This window comes from Anser brachyrhynchus (assembly GCF_964034855.1).
Source record: "Anser brachyrhynchus genome assembly, chromosome: 16".
Classification (NCBI taxonomy): Eukaryota; Metazoa; Chordata; class Aves; order Anseriformes; family Anatidae; genus Anser; species Anser brachyrhynchus.
The window spans coordinates 9,173,853-9,188,127 of record NC_137734.1 but is presented as its reverse complement, the minus strand read 5'-3'; the positions used below and the strand labels follow the sequence as shown (position 1 = coordinate 9,188,127).

Genomic DNA, 14,275 nt, shown 5'->3' with positions numbered 1-14,275 from the left:
TTCAGACCTGCAATATCAATGGTGGATCACGGAGGTTTCCTGGGAACGGAGATGACAGTTAAACACCACAGTACAATAAAATGGATATGGTTGTGGGTGTCAGAGGATGGGGAGCATTTACCATAACTGGAGTCAGTAATTGATGGTCCTCGTGTAAAAACGACGGCAACTGACATGTCGTGGCGCACTGCAGCTGCCCTCAGCTGGAGTTTGCAGAAAGCAACACAGTGCCAGCAGACCTGCATGTCACCTGCATGTCACCTGCCTCCTCAGAAGAGAAGGGAGCACAATGAGGGGAGAAGCAGGGTTCAGGGTTCCTCACCACGGAACAGCCACGGGAGCCCTGAACTCAGCAGGGTGCTGTAGTGCCCCCGTGAGATTTGGGCACTATCCTGTGCCTGCTGGGTGGCCGGCCAGGGAGGATGCCTGCTGGAACAGGCAGGCAGGGAAGGGTGAGGGCAGGAAGTGCTCTGCTAATAGGGACAATGAGAACTGCACTAGAATATGGTGTATTTCCAAATGCATTTCCATCCGGCATTTCTAACCGCCAGAAATGGCTTCCAAAACAACAATGCAGGTTGGTTGCTACATGTATGTGTTTGGAATGGTTTATTAAACGGCTGTAATTGTGCAAATGCAATGGCAAATATGTTTGCTTTATGGTAGCACATTGCAGTAAAAATGGCTTAATGAGTGGATTAAAGTCCTTCACTGGGAAATGTGGAAGCCATGCAATTAAGCAAATGCATTTTCCAGGATTATGATCTTTTTTTTTTTCTTTTTTTTTCTTTTTTTCTTCTATATGCTCAGTATGCCTGCAATGGATTCATTCACTCCTGTGTACCTTTGCTAAGAAGTGAATAGATGCAGCGTAAATACAGCATTCTTCTTCTAGCTCATGGATATGCAAAAGCAGTTTTCCCTGTCTTCAGCCCAGAAAATAACCTCACTTATATGCAAAGATGTGTGATAGGTTTAGGTTTCTTTAAAACCACCCAAATCTTTTGACCCTCTTCACAAATGCACATGCTGGGGCCAGACTGCAGGGCAGTGCACAGGCTCAGCAGCTTCTGTGGTGCTGGAAGGGGAAACACGGGCGAGACAGAGACTGCTGCAGAAGAGGCCCCTCGTTTGTCTGTCTCTTGGGCTCTTCTCATTTGCTGTCTTCAGGATTTGATGAAAAAGCTTCAGTGTGTTTAGGGGCTCTGAGGGAAGCTTGAAGGGAGACAATTAGGAAAAGCAGTTTTTACCTGAAATCAGGGAGGAAAAATGTCTTGTGTGGAATTGACAAGTAGATGTTCAAATTCCTCATTAGCTGCAGAGGTTTCTAGAATGGAGCAGTTTCTTCTTTTGTGCTCTGTGTTCTGCTGTGTTTTTCCATTTTAGACCACATCCCACCGTTCTCAGAAGAACCCAAATTGCTTGGAGCAATTGCTTGGGAGTGGATTTTCCAAAGCTGCCCAAAGGCTTTGAGGCAGGTCAAAGCCGAGCATTTCGTTGTGTTTGTGCTTTGAGCAGCCCAGCATTGTGCAGACAGGACCCCAGAGGGAGGCACTGCTCTCCCCGGGGGCTGCGGCTGGCCGTGGGCTGAATTGCAAAGGTTGTCACCTCCTGGACGTGGAGACAGCTGCACAGCAGGGTCAGCGCTGTCCATCCTGGATTCACAAGGGGTCTGGAGGGATATAACATGGCTAGATCCACAACAAAGCTGTACGTGCTAGGATAAGAGAGAAATGTCACTTAGGGAATGGTTTTGTCGATGTGACTCCAACGCCTGTTGATCAGAAGCGAACGAGAAAGGGCTCAGAGGTGATTTAGGATTCCCTAACTGCAATGACGTCTGCTTGCACTCTGATCCCAGTCCCTTAAGAACAAAGAGATGGGAATCCAAAACAGTTCTCGAAGCAATGCACGTTCAGTCTCCATCTTGCCCTCTGGGGCAAATTACTTTTAGACAAGATCCTGGGCCTGTAGATAGCTACGTTATAATTGACTCTGTTAATCTGTGTGCCTATTTTGCTCCTTTTTTTAATCTTTGAGTCTATTAATTATTGCGGAGCAGTTCTTACTGATAACTCCCCGGCAGTTTGCACTGTTGTTCTAAAATTATGAAACGAGATAGTTGGCAGAATGGGTGCAGACATGTACAGTTAATTGGGTTTTTGCAGAAGGAAATTACACAGTATAATAATGTGCCCCGGGTGCCATGGGAAGTGCAATTTCTTATTGCTTTAGTAAATAAGATTGGGAGAATAGGATGTCTGGATTGTAAAGTGCCTTGGGATTTATCCTAAAAGTGCAGAGGGTTTGAAAGCCCCATTATTGAGCTTCTGCTCCTGTCCCCATCATCACAAACCCATTGCTGCCCCACTGCTGCCAGGCCCCCCGCTGTTTTTTCTCCAGTTCACTCACTTGGGCAGTGGTTTCGCTGTGGATTCCCTGGGCAGCAGTTTTGGTTGGGTGCTCGCTGCCTGAAGTCGCAGGAATCACAGAAAAACAAGTCATGGTCCTAATGAGAGGTGGGCTACGAAAACCCAGGGCTTTGTGGGGGGAAACGGAGCATTTCTGTTTCTCACCTCTTTTTTAGGAAGTGGGACTGGATAGAAGCAGTTGAGGACACATTTCTAAGTGAGAATGGTTGGTGAGAATTAATGTTTTTCATTTCCTGCTAAATGCAGTTCTCAAAACCATGGCTTTCTTGTTTGTTTGTTTCTTTTTGTTTTTTCTTCAACCTGAATGCACAAATTTGGGTCAACTTGAAAGGTATTACACAAACTGGGTAGCTTTGGTGTCTGCAAAGTCTTTATTAAAAGTGTGAACAATTTGAAGGCTAAATAGAGATTTAAAGCTTATTCCTAGCAAAAAAAACCACATTTTCATTGAAAAGAACAACTCCTGCCCCCCCAGATTTTGAGTAGCAAATCTTGATTATCTGTTACCTTTGCTGGAAATAGCAATAATTTGACAGCTGCCTCAGCACTTTGATGTCTCTTGAATGTTCCCAGCTATGGCAGGGCTGGGAGCTGGACCCCGAGTCCTAGTTCAGCTCCTGGCTCCTGCTGCAGCTCTTCTCCCTGCTTCAGCTTTTCATCCAGGGGTTATAAGAGGGGTTACGAACTTTGCCATTTTTGTGAAGGGGTCAGAGTCCCTCAGCAAGGCGCCCTGGATGCAGGCAGCATGCTCATTTCATCCCATGTATACAACGTGCAGTCCCTTCCAGCCGTCTCCACTAATCTCATTAAAACTCTGTTTCTATGAGTTGGAGATTTGCAATTTTTTGTTGTTGTTGTTGCTGCTACTGCCGGTGCTCTGCATCAGTGCTCATTCTTATAATTAAAGTGACAGCTCTTGAACTAGGACGTCAAAACAGCATGGTTGAGGCAGAGAAGTGCCGGGAGGATCATCTTTAATCAGACGACAGTGATTCACGTTGAGCGGGGTGGATGGTAACTCCTGTGGCTGGCTGGCTCAGAGTGAAGTTTCCCCGAGGACAGGGGGGTGTTAGAAGTTTTGCACAACTGCTGAGGCCCCACCACTTGGGCTTTTTGATGGAAACTCTTTAATACGCAGTTTCTGTCAGCATGTCAGCGCTGTAGCTGGGGAGTGTGAACCCTAGCAAATCTTTTCAGACTTATTTTCTAGAAGCTGTACGGAAAAAAGAAATGTAAAGAGGTGATCTTGGTTTGCAACTCCCAGTGCCAAACCATGTCAGTCGGTTGGAAATCCATTGTTTTTGGGAGTCCCAGCCCTTTGCTCCCCAGAGTCTCTGTGTCACACAGCCAGGCATGCTCATCCAGAGCGTCCCAGTGAAGTCCCAAGCACTGGCGATGTTTATGGCCACAGCAACCCTGCCTCTCCCGTGAGGGCTGTGCTGTTGTTCCCGTGCTTGGTGCCTGGTCTCTTTCTCTTCTCACTTTCCCTGCTGTGTGCTCCCCTAGCACCAGCCCACATGGCTGTAGATACTGTAATATACATATTTATGTGTACCATGTTTACCTCTGTTTCCTGCTCCAGTCTTGTCCTCCTTTGCAGGTCCTGCTGCTCAGTGTGGCTGCTTTTCTAGAGGGGTTTCTCTTTCCTCCATGCCTAAATGTAGGGCTGTAACCAGACAGCTGCAGTCCTTAATACTTCAATGCATTCTAGCTCCAAAGCAGCTGGTAGTATCCTACTGAGATAAATAAATACTGAGAAGTATTTATTTTCCCTTTTGTACTCTAGGAGGGGTAAAGTCCTGTCCCCACCATTAGGGAGCTGCTGTAAGATCCTGGGGCAGCTGGGGACAAGTCGCGGTGCTGCTAAGACACCACAAGGGCTTGCTGACCCTTTGGAGACCCTAGGGCTGAGGAAAGGTGTTTAGCCTTCGGGCTGACACAGGGAAGACCATGGTCAGCTCTTGCTCTTTGAGGTTTTTACATCTCCCCAGGTTAATAGTGCTTCTTACTACGGACTTGCACCTGAAACTCTCTCCCTCCTTTGAATTTCTCTATCTTTCTGCAAAGGCTTTGTGAATGAACATATGGAAAACACACACATCCCCGTGTGTTCAGCTGGGCCTGAGTAACTGTGATCTTTAAGGTAGGCCCGTGGGAGTTGGGAGTATTTTCACTGGACATTTAAGATGCCTTCTGACTGCACTGAGCTAGCGCATACAGGCAGCCAATATTTGGGGAGGCTTTTAAGTTTATCCTGCCAGTAATGGCTGCTCTCCAGATTTCTGTTTTTTAGGGTACCAGACCCTAGATTAATGGTAATATTTTTATATTGCTGTAAATAAATTTTTATTCTTGACCAGAGCCCTGTACTTCATTCCATTGGTATGTTAAATGCAGTATTTATTGGCTGCACTATTCAGTCTTACAATAATAAGATCCGATGCTGCTTAAGATTGAGGAGCTCAGGTTTAAAGAGCCGAAAGGATTCCTAGCTGGCAGGAATCGACCCGCCAGTGCTCAGATACCAGAGCACCAACCTGAGCTGAGGGTGCAGATATGATGCTAACGCTGGAGCTGCTGACCTTTGTGAGAAGAGCATCGGGGTGTTTTGCCTGGCGTTGGGCTGGCACAGCACCTTCTGTGTTACTTCCCAGACCATGTTTTTCCTCTCTCACTCTATACACATGAATGAAACCTTTGATTTCAAAAGCCCCCAAATACTCCTGATTGGTAAATCCATATGGTTTAAGTGAAAAGGGGGGTGAGTGGGTGGGCTGCTGCTCTTCCTTACGCATGTGCTGCCCTCTGAAGGTGACCGGAGCTGAGTTTGGTCCTCAAGTGCCGCAGCTGGAGCAGTGCAATGGGTGCACGGGAAAGCTTTGGGCAGTTTGAGCGCTGCTCGGATCACTGCCAGAAGAGAGGCGAATGTACGTGCCACACTTGTGAATTGCTCGAGGAAATTAGCGGGTGGGAGGGGAAAGAGAAGCGGGGAGGTGGAGCAGCCTCTTTCTACTTCACTCTCATACAGTGGAAGCTGATGACTGGGAGCTATTAAATGCTTATAATTGTCTCATTATGGACAGAAAATGTAATTAAAAGGGACAGCAATCTTTCTCCAAATTCAAAACACCGCAGTCTATCTTTGAAAGCAATTTCAGCCATTAGCACAGGTGGTAATGGCCCAGCAATTGAACCCAATCTAATTTCAGTGTCAAATCGCTAAGGGGAAAAAACGAGTTCCCTTCCTGATGCCACCCGGCACCGCCGCCGGGTCCGGAGGGAGGAACGGGAGAAGAGGCAGGGCGCAGAGCCGGGCTGGGAATGGGGTGGGCAAGACCCCAAGACAAGACAAGCCCCCAGCACGTGGTGGGCACCCACCGACGAGCAGAGCCCCTCGTCTCTGCCGGGTCGGTTCCCCTGCCCTGGTGCCGCCTGGCCCCGAGATGGAGCTGGCACAGCGGGCAGGCAGAGCAGCACACGCTGCTGTCTGCAGATGGCATCCATTGTGCTGTTTTCGCTGGGGACGAGCGGCTTCGCCACGTGCTCTCCAGCACAATGAACTAAAATCACTCGGGTCTTTGTCTTGCTTTTCGTAGATGTTAAAGCAACTCCGTGTCCTGGGAGAAAGGCCATTCCTTGAATTTACCAGCAAAGCTGAGACACTCATGAGAGAGGCAGCTGGGTGGGAGCACACGCTCTGTGCTGTTTTAACCCGGTGGTTTCCCTCTCCTGCTAGGAGAGGGCTGGCTTCGGCTGTGTCCCTTCTGTGCAGAAACGGGGGGTCATCCAGGCTCGCAGCAAGCAGGCAGGGTAGCTGCAGTCAGCCCAGTACAGTTGCTGCTCTTTGGTGCTCCTCAAGGCTTGCAGAAAGAGCTGCAAGAGCCCTGAAATTGCAAGAAATTTAGTTTCATATTCCTCAGGCATCATGAGGTCGAACAAAACATTTATGGTAGAATAACCAATAGAACTTGACTTCAAACCTGGGTGTATTTTCTTTGAAAGACAATCTGCAGGCTCCTCTCTCCTACCATTTACTTACATGTGATTCTTTTCTTTCGGGACCAAAAGCAGAGCAGCTGAAGTGCAGAGAGAAAATAATTTTCCCTGGTCTTCCTCACTCCATGAAAAATTAAGTTATTAGAGTTACTGCAGGTAAAAGGAGTCTAAGCCAGTGCCCTGTGGCTTAGCACTGGGCTGTGTATCAGGGGGCTCTGTGTCGGCTTTTACAGAAGGTATTTCTGCCAAAACCCTTTTCGTGGGCAGCCGCTGAGATGTGGGGAGCACGCCTCTGGCAGCCAGAGGCCACCGCTACAGTTTACCTTCTGCTCCTCTGTTAGGCAGGGACTGGCGTTTCAAGAAATGTCAGAAAAAATGCCCATACTTGAGTAAAGTATTGCTATGGGAACTGGTGGAAGGTACCAGCTGATGGTACGTGGCCAGAACTCCTCTGAAATGTGTCTCCGAGGACTCTCAGATGTCATGTCATGACTTTGCAACCTGAAAAAGGGGTGGGGGTGGTGCTGGAGAAGGCAGTGACTGAAAGGAGGAAAACAACAAGAAAATTAAAATAGCTAATTTTTTTTTTGTTGTTTCGTCTCCCAAGACGTGAAGGAAGATTTTTGCAGCTAATGAATTATTTCTGAAAACACTAGTAATAGCTGCAGGCAACATTAACTTCACGATTCCCAATGAGCAAGCATCATTTATGAACAGATTTAAAATTCTAATGTATTTTCATTTGCAGTAGCTCAACTCCAACACGGCTGGGGTTCTGGACAGAGGCCAGAAGAAGTAGCCACACTGCTGACAATTTGGTAATCTCCTTAGATGCAGCAGTGGCCAGATCCTGTTGAAGCCTGGGGCAACCAATTATCTCAGCAGAGAGGTTCCTGAGCCCTTCGTTAGCACTGGGGACATGGGAAGTTGCTGCAAGCACAGCGATGGTTTTGAGCTATGCAAAATAAAATAAAATTTAAAAAAAAAAATCAGTTGTGTCATAGGTTAAACAGCTCTGGTGCTATTTAAAACCCAGTGTGGGACCCCAGCCCTGCTGAGAGCAGCGGAAGTTTTGCTCATGACTTCAGAGACATGGGGTTCCTGCCCTGTCTTCAAAAAAGCCCCACTGCTGAGCTGGAGTTAAAACCCAGCCAGGACCATGGACTGGAGTACACCAGGCCATCGGTGTCTGATCCCCTCGCTGTCCCCAGATGGGGCTGTGGTCATTTGAAATCCCACCTCACACCTGGAGCTGAGCTGGAGGTGATCGGGGGCACGGGGAAGAGAGAAGGAGCTGCTCCGGCTGGTTCTCCAGGGTTCGGTTGGCATCTCAGTGGCACTGCTCAGTGACTGAGGGATGTGTCATCCGAGAGAAAAAGGGAAACAGATGGTAGAGGGAGTTACAGTGGGAGGAAAACCCAATTAGAAGTCCCAGCATGGTTTGTGGTAGGGATATGGATCTTATACCTTGAGTAACAGCCAGGAAAAGAGTGGCACCCAGCTTTTTCACCCATGGCGGAGAAAATTCTTGTTCCAGGCAGAGGTTGATACTGAAGAAAAGAAACATTTGCAAAGCTTTTTGAGATATTCTTCTCCACAGAGAGAGAGAATATGGGCAATACAATACAGAAGATGACAGACTTAGGTCCGGAATGCAGGCTCAGTATTCCAACACAGGTTGGTTTTACCCCCCCCCCCTTTTCTTTCCCCCCTGGAAGGATGCTTAATATTTGAGACAGCAGCTTGGGAGCTGGAAGTCTGTATTCCCAGCCCCTTCTGACATGAACACCCTGTGTCTCTGGGGTCCCTTGCTCTGGTTTGGCCACCAGGCAGTTCATTTTAAGAAGCAGTGAGCTTTAGCCTGAGCTGGAGGCAGGCAGCCAGCACCTCTGGGCCTCCGTTTCTGTAAAATAACCCATCTGTGACAGTTTTTGCAGTGCCCAGGTGCCAGGCACGAGCCAGGAGGTTGCTGTGGTGCGGTTCACAGCCTCCAACATGGGTTGTGACCAGGCGAGCCCCGCGGACTGCCCGTGGTGGGGAGCCCACAGGGTGCTGCTGGTATGCAGGTAACGCTCCTCCCGGGAGAGGTGGCACAGCAAACGCTCAGCCTCTCAGAGTGCACGGGCTGTGAAGAGGCTAGAGAAAGCACAATTTGTGCTCTCAGCACGCACTGGGGGAAGCTGGACTCAAAACCAGCTGGGACAGTGGCTGTGTAAGGGAAACTGTTTTGAAGAAGGGCTCATGAGGAGGTATGTGTACCTGGAGGGGAAACAAAACCCCAGCCCTACCCATTTGTGCATCTCTGTGTGATTTAAACTGCAAAATCCAAACCTGGCATTTGAGAAAACATCCAGCCTGTGCCTTGTGTGCAATTCTTGCCTTGTCATCGCCTTGCTCACGCGTTAGGACGGAGCGCTGCCGCTGCTCCCTGCCTCCAGCCGTGCCGAGCGGCCGGGCAGGGGGAGGCACGGCTGCTGGAGGGAAGGGTGTCTGTCTGAGGAAAGGGGTAAATGTTCTGCGAGCAGGCTGCGAAGGAGAGATTGGGTGAGAAAGAGAGAGAAACTCTGCCAAAAGGGCTAGGGAATAAAGTCAGAGAAATAATTCCCAAAAAGCACAAGATACAGCAAAAGTCTCATACTTTTGTTTATTCTTTATCACTGTGATAATTGCTTTTTCTCCCATGAAACTATATTCCTACTTGGTATTGCACTCTTAATTATCTTGCTGAATACATTATGCATTTTTTCTTATCAGATCAATAACTAATGTTAGCAAATAACTCCTTGTAATACTCTAATGAAATAGATATGGGTTTCCTTCCTACTGAAGAGTGCTCAGGAACAAAGGGTCAGAGTTAAATATAGGACTGGAGCTCAGGCTTCACCATTATGCTAAGGCCATCAAGTCATCCTAGATGCTCATAACAGCAGCAATAGTGGAAATGAATGTCCACGCTTAAAGCTTTTTTGCTTTACATAAAGTCCAAGAAATGCTATTCTGCAAGTTTATTCTGGAACTCTATGAGAGCACCAATTGCACAGATTACTCGTGATATAGGCATATATTAAGAAAACTGCAATACAGGACAGGATCCTTGCTGTCCTGGAAATCCTCTTTAAGTGCCCAGTACATCTATAAAGTCTTCCTACAGCTCTGGGTATGGTCCAGTCAGCACAGCATCCTAGCTCAGCTTCCATTCATCTACCCTGGCACCAGAATGCTGAAATCATTTAGCGAGGAAACAGGCACTTGCAATATCCTTCCTTCACTTTCTTAATTTTTGTTATATAAGTTCTATATATCCTGGAACAGAGGCTCTGAACTGCTGAACTCAGTCTGAAGTCAACCCAGCTAACGAGCTCATTTATGATAATAGGAAATCAACTGTTCCTTTCTGCTGGATTCCCAGGGGAACAGCTGGTGGTCTGCTTTTTTTCGTGCCGGTCTTCCTACTGCGTGCTGAAATGCTTCAAAAATATTTGTTTGCTAGAAAATTTTAGTGGAAACCAATATTGCTGATGTGAAAAACAAGCACATGGAGAAAACCACAGATTCTTCTGGTCAATTAGACCTTTGGAAAATGGTCTAATCTTTTGTATGCAATTAGACAGCTCTTAATAGCTATCTTCCAACAAACAGCCTCATGGCTTTTGATGACTAATCATTAAAAAAAAAAAAAGAGAGTTAGAGCTATGGTCACATTATTTGGCATGAGCTTGTGTTTAGGAGCTTGGGTGTAGCTGCTGTAGCATATCAGGCCAAGTTTTCTTCTCCTTATCTTGCCCAGCTGGTCAGCACTAGCTCTTTGGGGATGATGTATAAGGAAGGCTACACTGGAGAGCTTACAGGCTAATTTATTCGTGGGGAATGAATCATTTTTGCTTTATAGCAAAGGGTTATATACATTCTAATTTATTGTCCTGTACTGTGATTTGCTTCTCCATTTAGTTGTCTCTTTAAGCCCTTCAGAGCTGGGGGACACCCAGACCTGCCAATAGTGGGGTGAGCAGCACATGGACCCCAGAGCTCCCGTCAGCGTGGGTCAGGCCCCTCGAGTTGATAACGATGGATTTGGGCCCATAACAATGTAAATGAGCTATCTGACCACAGCAGCAGTGGCATGTCTGTCCCAGACCCTCGTTGCCATCGTACAACACTGGAAATCAGCCATGAAGGTTGGGGAAGAGGCTTGGGTTGGAAGGGACCTTAAAGATCATCTAACTCGTCTTCCCAAGCCTTGAGCAGGAGGCGCTCTCTTGGGCCTTGCTTCCTGCATGCCCAAGGCACGGTGCTGGCAGGGGGGGGGTCCCTGGGCTGCCAGGTGGGGTGGCAAACCCAGTGACCCACTCTTCTCCTTGCCTCAGCTGCGATCACCTTCCTCGATGGCTCAGCTGAACGCCCGGCGTCACCCACATCATGTTGGCTGCACAGGGGTCGGAGCAATGCAAGGCGGCTGTTTCCATGTAGCCACACGAGCTCTGAGTATTTCCAAAGGTTTGGAAGGTAAGTGCGCTTTTCTGTAGCGTTGTAAGTGTTTTGACAAGCTCTGCCTTACAATCGTGCACTTTGGGGACTTAAATTATTTTTTTTGGCCTTGTCAGTCTCTTATGAATCAGAAAATAATGTCTCCAATTTATTGTATCATCTGGCTATTAAATCTCCCTGTAAAGAGGAATAAAACTAGACCATGAACATCTATGGGAATTCATTTTTGTTAAATAATTTAAACTTACACTTTCTCATGCCTGGATCAATCTCATCTGAACGTCCCCTAGTGTTTGCCTCTCCGCCATTCCACAGAATGCTAGAAGCTACCTCATCACTGAGCAGTTCATTTTTAGACTAATTATCATCAAGGCATGAAAACAGCATTTTACATCACATATTTTTTCTGTTCAGCACATAGACCAATTCATTTTAGTTTCTATTATTGTTAACCACATATCTGCCAACACTACAAAATGCCACTGGGTATAGCAAAGTGTAAGCCTACATTTAGATTAGAGATGCGGGTTCTTTGTTCAGTTATATAGGGATTAAATTGCGTGATGCAAATGTGCTCTTCTTTTCCAAAGCTAAGGTTAATGCTCGGTGCTTGTGTTTCTAACCAGAAACCACAAACTTTCATTGCTGTGACACATTAGTCTCAGCTTCTGCTTGGATGGTTGCAGATGATACTCTAGGGCAAAGTTACCTCTAAATGCTCTTGCTTGCTGAATAATAATGATGTTGCATTTCTCAGTAGCTCAATTTCTGTATGGAAGGTAGGAAGGAAGGTAAGTAAGCAGAACGAGATAGTATGGAAGAATCTACTCCATATTTTATAAGCAGAGATTTTCCTACAAAAAACCTTGTAAATTATTTAAATTGTTACTGACTTTTCTGAAATGATGAAAATATTGAAAACCTGAACCTTTCCTCGTGTTCATCCATGCTGAAATGCCTAAGTGTCCTCCTTGGTTTCGGTGACACAAGGTGGTGTTACATGGGAACAGAAGTGTCCCCGGAGAAGGCAGTGACATCTGCTTAGGGACATGGTTTAGTGGATGATGGTGGTAGGGTGATGGTTGGACCAGATGATCTTGGAGCTCTTTTCCAGCCTTAATGAGTCTGTTATTCTATGATCCCTAGGAGAGAGGTCCATGCTGCTTCAGCTATATTTTCAGCAGCCCAGCTTCCAGCACTGCTGGCCAAGTTAAACTCTGGAAAAACTCCACTGGCTTTATTAAGGAGAGAATTAAAAATAACACACAAAAGAGCCTGTGGCCAAAGCTCCACATGTACTTACCAGAACTTTCCATAGTATACATTTAATATTTGTGCCAATGGTTGATATAGAGCACCCCACAGCCCATGATACAGGCCTTGGGGACAGATGGTGTATACAGCAAGGTGCCACAAGGAGGGTGCCAGCGGCACAGGGTCCCCAGCAGCTGGGCTGTCCTGCACCCCTCTGTCCTCGGTGGGAAGAGCTGGACAAGCCCCACGGGTGCTTGGGGGGTTGCTGGCTCCCTGGGGCCCTGACTCGGGGTGCGTGCTCCTTCACCAGATGGTTTTGTTTGATTAACCTTCAGGTTTATTGGCTGACTCGGTGCGGGAGGGTGCAGGCTTGCTCTGGGTGTTTAGAGGAACAGCCCTCATTAAACAGATATGGTGTTGTTGTTTCTTTAATAGGATCAGAGGTTGGTGTGTAACATGGAAAGAAAGAAAGAAACAAACAAAAAAACCTGCTGAGTTTAGCATATATAAGAAAAATCACAGGAAAAACCCCAGGTGGGGAGAAAGAGAGAGTGAGGTTAGTGCCGCTGCAGCCATGGAGGAAGCGGGCTGGAGGCGATGGAGGAGATCTGAAACGTGACAAAGCTGCTGCATTTAATTAATCTGTGTAAAGTCTGGCACTTTCTGTTGTTGTTAGACCAGTAAATCTGCTGCTGCTAGCCACGGTAACTTTGGGTTGCTGGTGCCTGAAGTAACGCTGAGCAGGCAGCGACCGCTCTGCGGCCACCAAAGTGCCACCACCGGTCACCTCGCAGGGAGGGACCCTGCTTTCCATGCGGTGCTTCTGCCTTGGGGTTTGGTTCGAGCTGCCAGCACATTGCTGGGGCATAAAGTACATGCAAGTAATGGCTGGGAGTGGTGTGGGCTGGGGGTCTAGGAAAGCAAAGAATAATTTCTGTAGTATACTTTAACTAGGACAAAAATATTTAATATCTGAATGGCATACAATAATGAAGCAGCACGCCTGAGGAGATAGGCATTATTTTAATTTACTTGATAAAGTAAATCACTTCATAGAGAAAACCTCCTTGGACAGTATAATTACAGATACTGGGTTATAATTCAGGAGCTTGCATGCTCAGTCTGGCAGGCAAATAACAAAAAAAAAATCTCATTAGTAGAAAGTGGAAGAGGAAGACATATGTTGTAGGAATTTCTCCACTTTCTAGTTCTTCATTTGTAAACTTCCCTTCAAGTTCAGTGCCTTAATCTTATTAGATGTCATTGTCACTGCTTGTTATGAAACACTCAGCTGATCATTTAGATTTTCTGAAAAAGATCTTACTAAACTGAAAATGAACACAAGTAAATGCAGAAACATGCTGTTAAGAGGCTATGCACGTATTTCTGTGAGTTTTGTCCACTTGTGTACTTAACTTTCTGGTCTCCATTTGCAACCGTGGTGGCTATATAAAATAAGATGTATAACTGCATTTCTTAGTCTTTTCCATTTGCCTTGTACATGCAGTTACTCTGCGAGGTTGTGCGGCTTGCAGAACCATGCAAACAAATGGCCAGTCCTTGTAGAAACATGTGCTTGCTTGTTCTTTCTACATTTTTAAGTGGCCATAAATTAAAGTGTTTGAGTTAACTCAGAATGTCTCCATAAATCAGGGGGTTCAGATTAAAGCTTTGAGGACTCTTACATAAACTGAATTCTAGTATAAAAAAAATAATAAAAAAAAATGATGTAATCAACTCAAAGAAAATATTCCTGAGCAGTTCAAATTACTTTTGCTCTGATGATTTTCATAATTTAACCAGCCCGCTACTTAATCTAATAGAGAAGAAAACCGCAGTGGCTCTATCGGAAACTCCAAGTTTTTGCCTCAAGCAGCAGCAAAAGCAGCCTGTTTATCTACTTTTCACACCCAAAGCTCTTTGTCTCCAAACCTCGGCTGTTCTCCCATCTGTGTCTGGTTCTGCATCTGCACGTTCTCGTGACTGAGATGCCGAGGCAAAGGCACCTGGAGGTGCCGGGCACCTCGTCGCAGGCTGCACGGTACAGGGCAGCGCACGGGGGGCTGGCAAATTCCCCTGTCCCCTAGCCCAGCCGCAGCCACAGGAGG

The 14,275-nt window shown here is 46.7% G+C and overlaps 1 protein-coding gene across 1 annotated transcript in view; it reads left to right on the top strand.

Moving 5' to 3' along the window:
- The window catches only part of LOC308178978 (somatomedin-B and thrombospondin type-1 domain-containing protein-like), a 42,309-nt gene that overhangs the window by 20,870 nt on the left and 7,164 nt on the right, over positions 1-14,275 (top strand). Inside the window, exon 5 of the transcript XR_013940083.1 lies at positions 10,793-10,931. The gene's annotated coding sequence lies outside the window, so the exon portion shown is untranslated. The remainder of the gene's footprint in view (positions 1-10,792; positions 10,932-14,275) is intronic.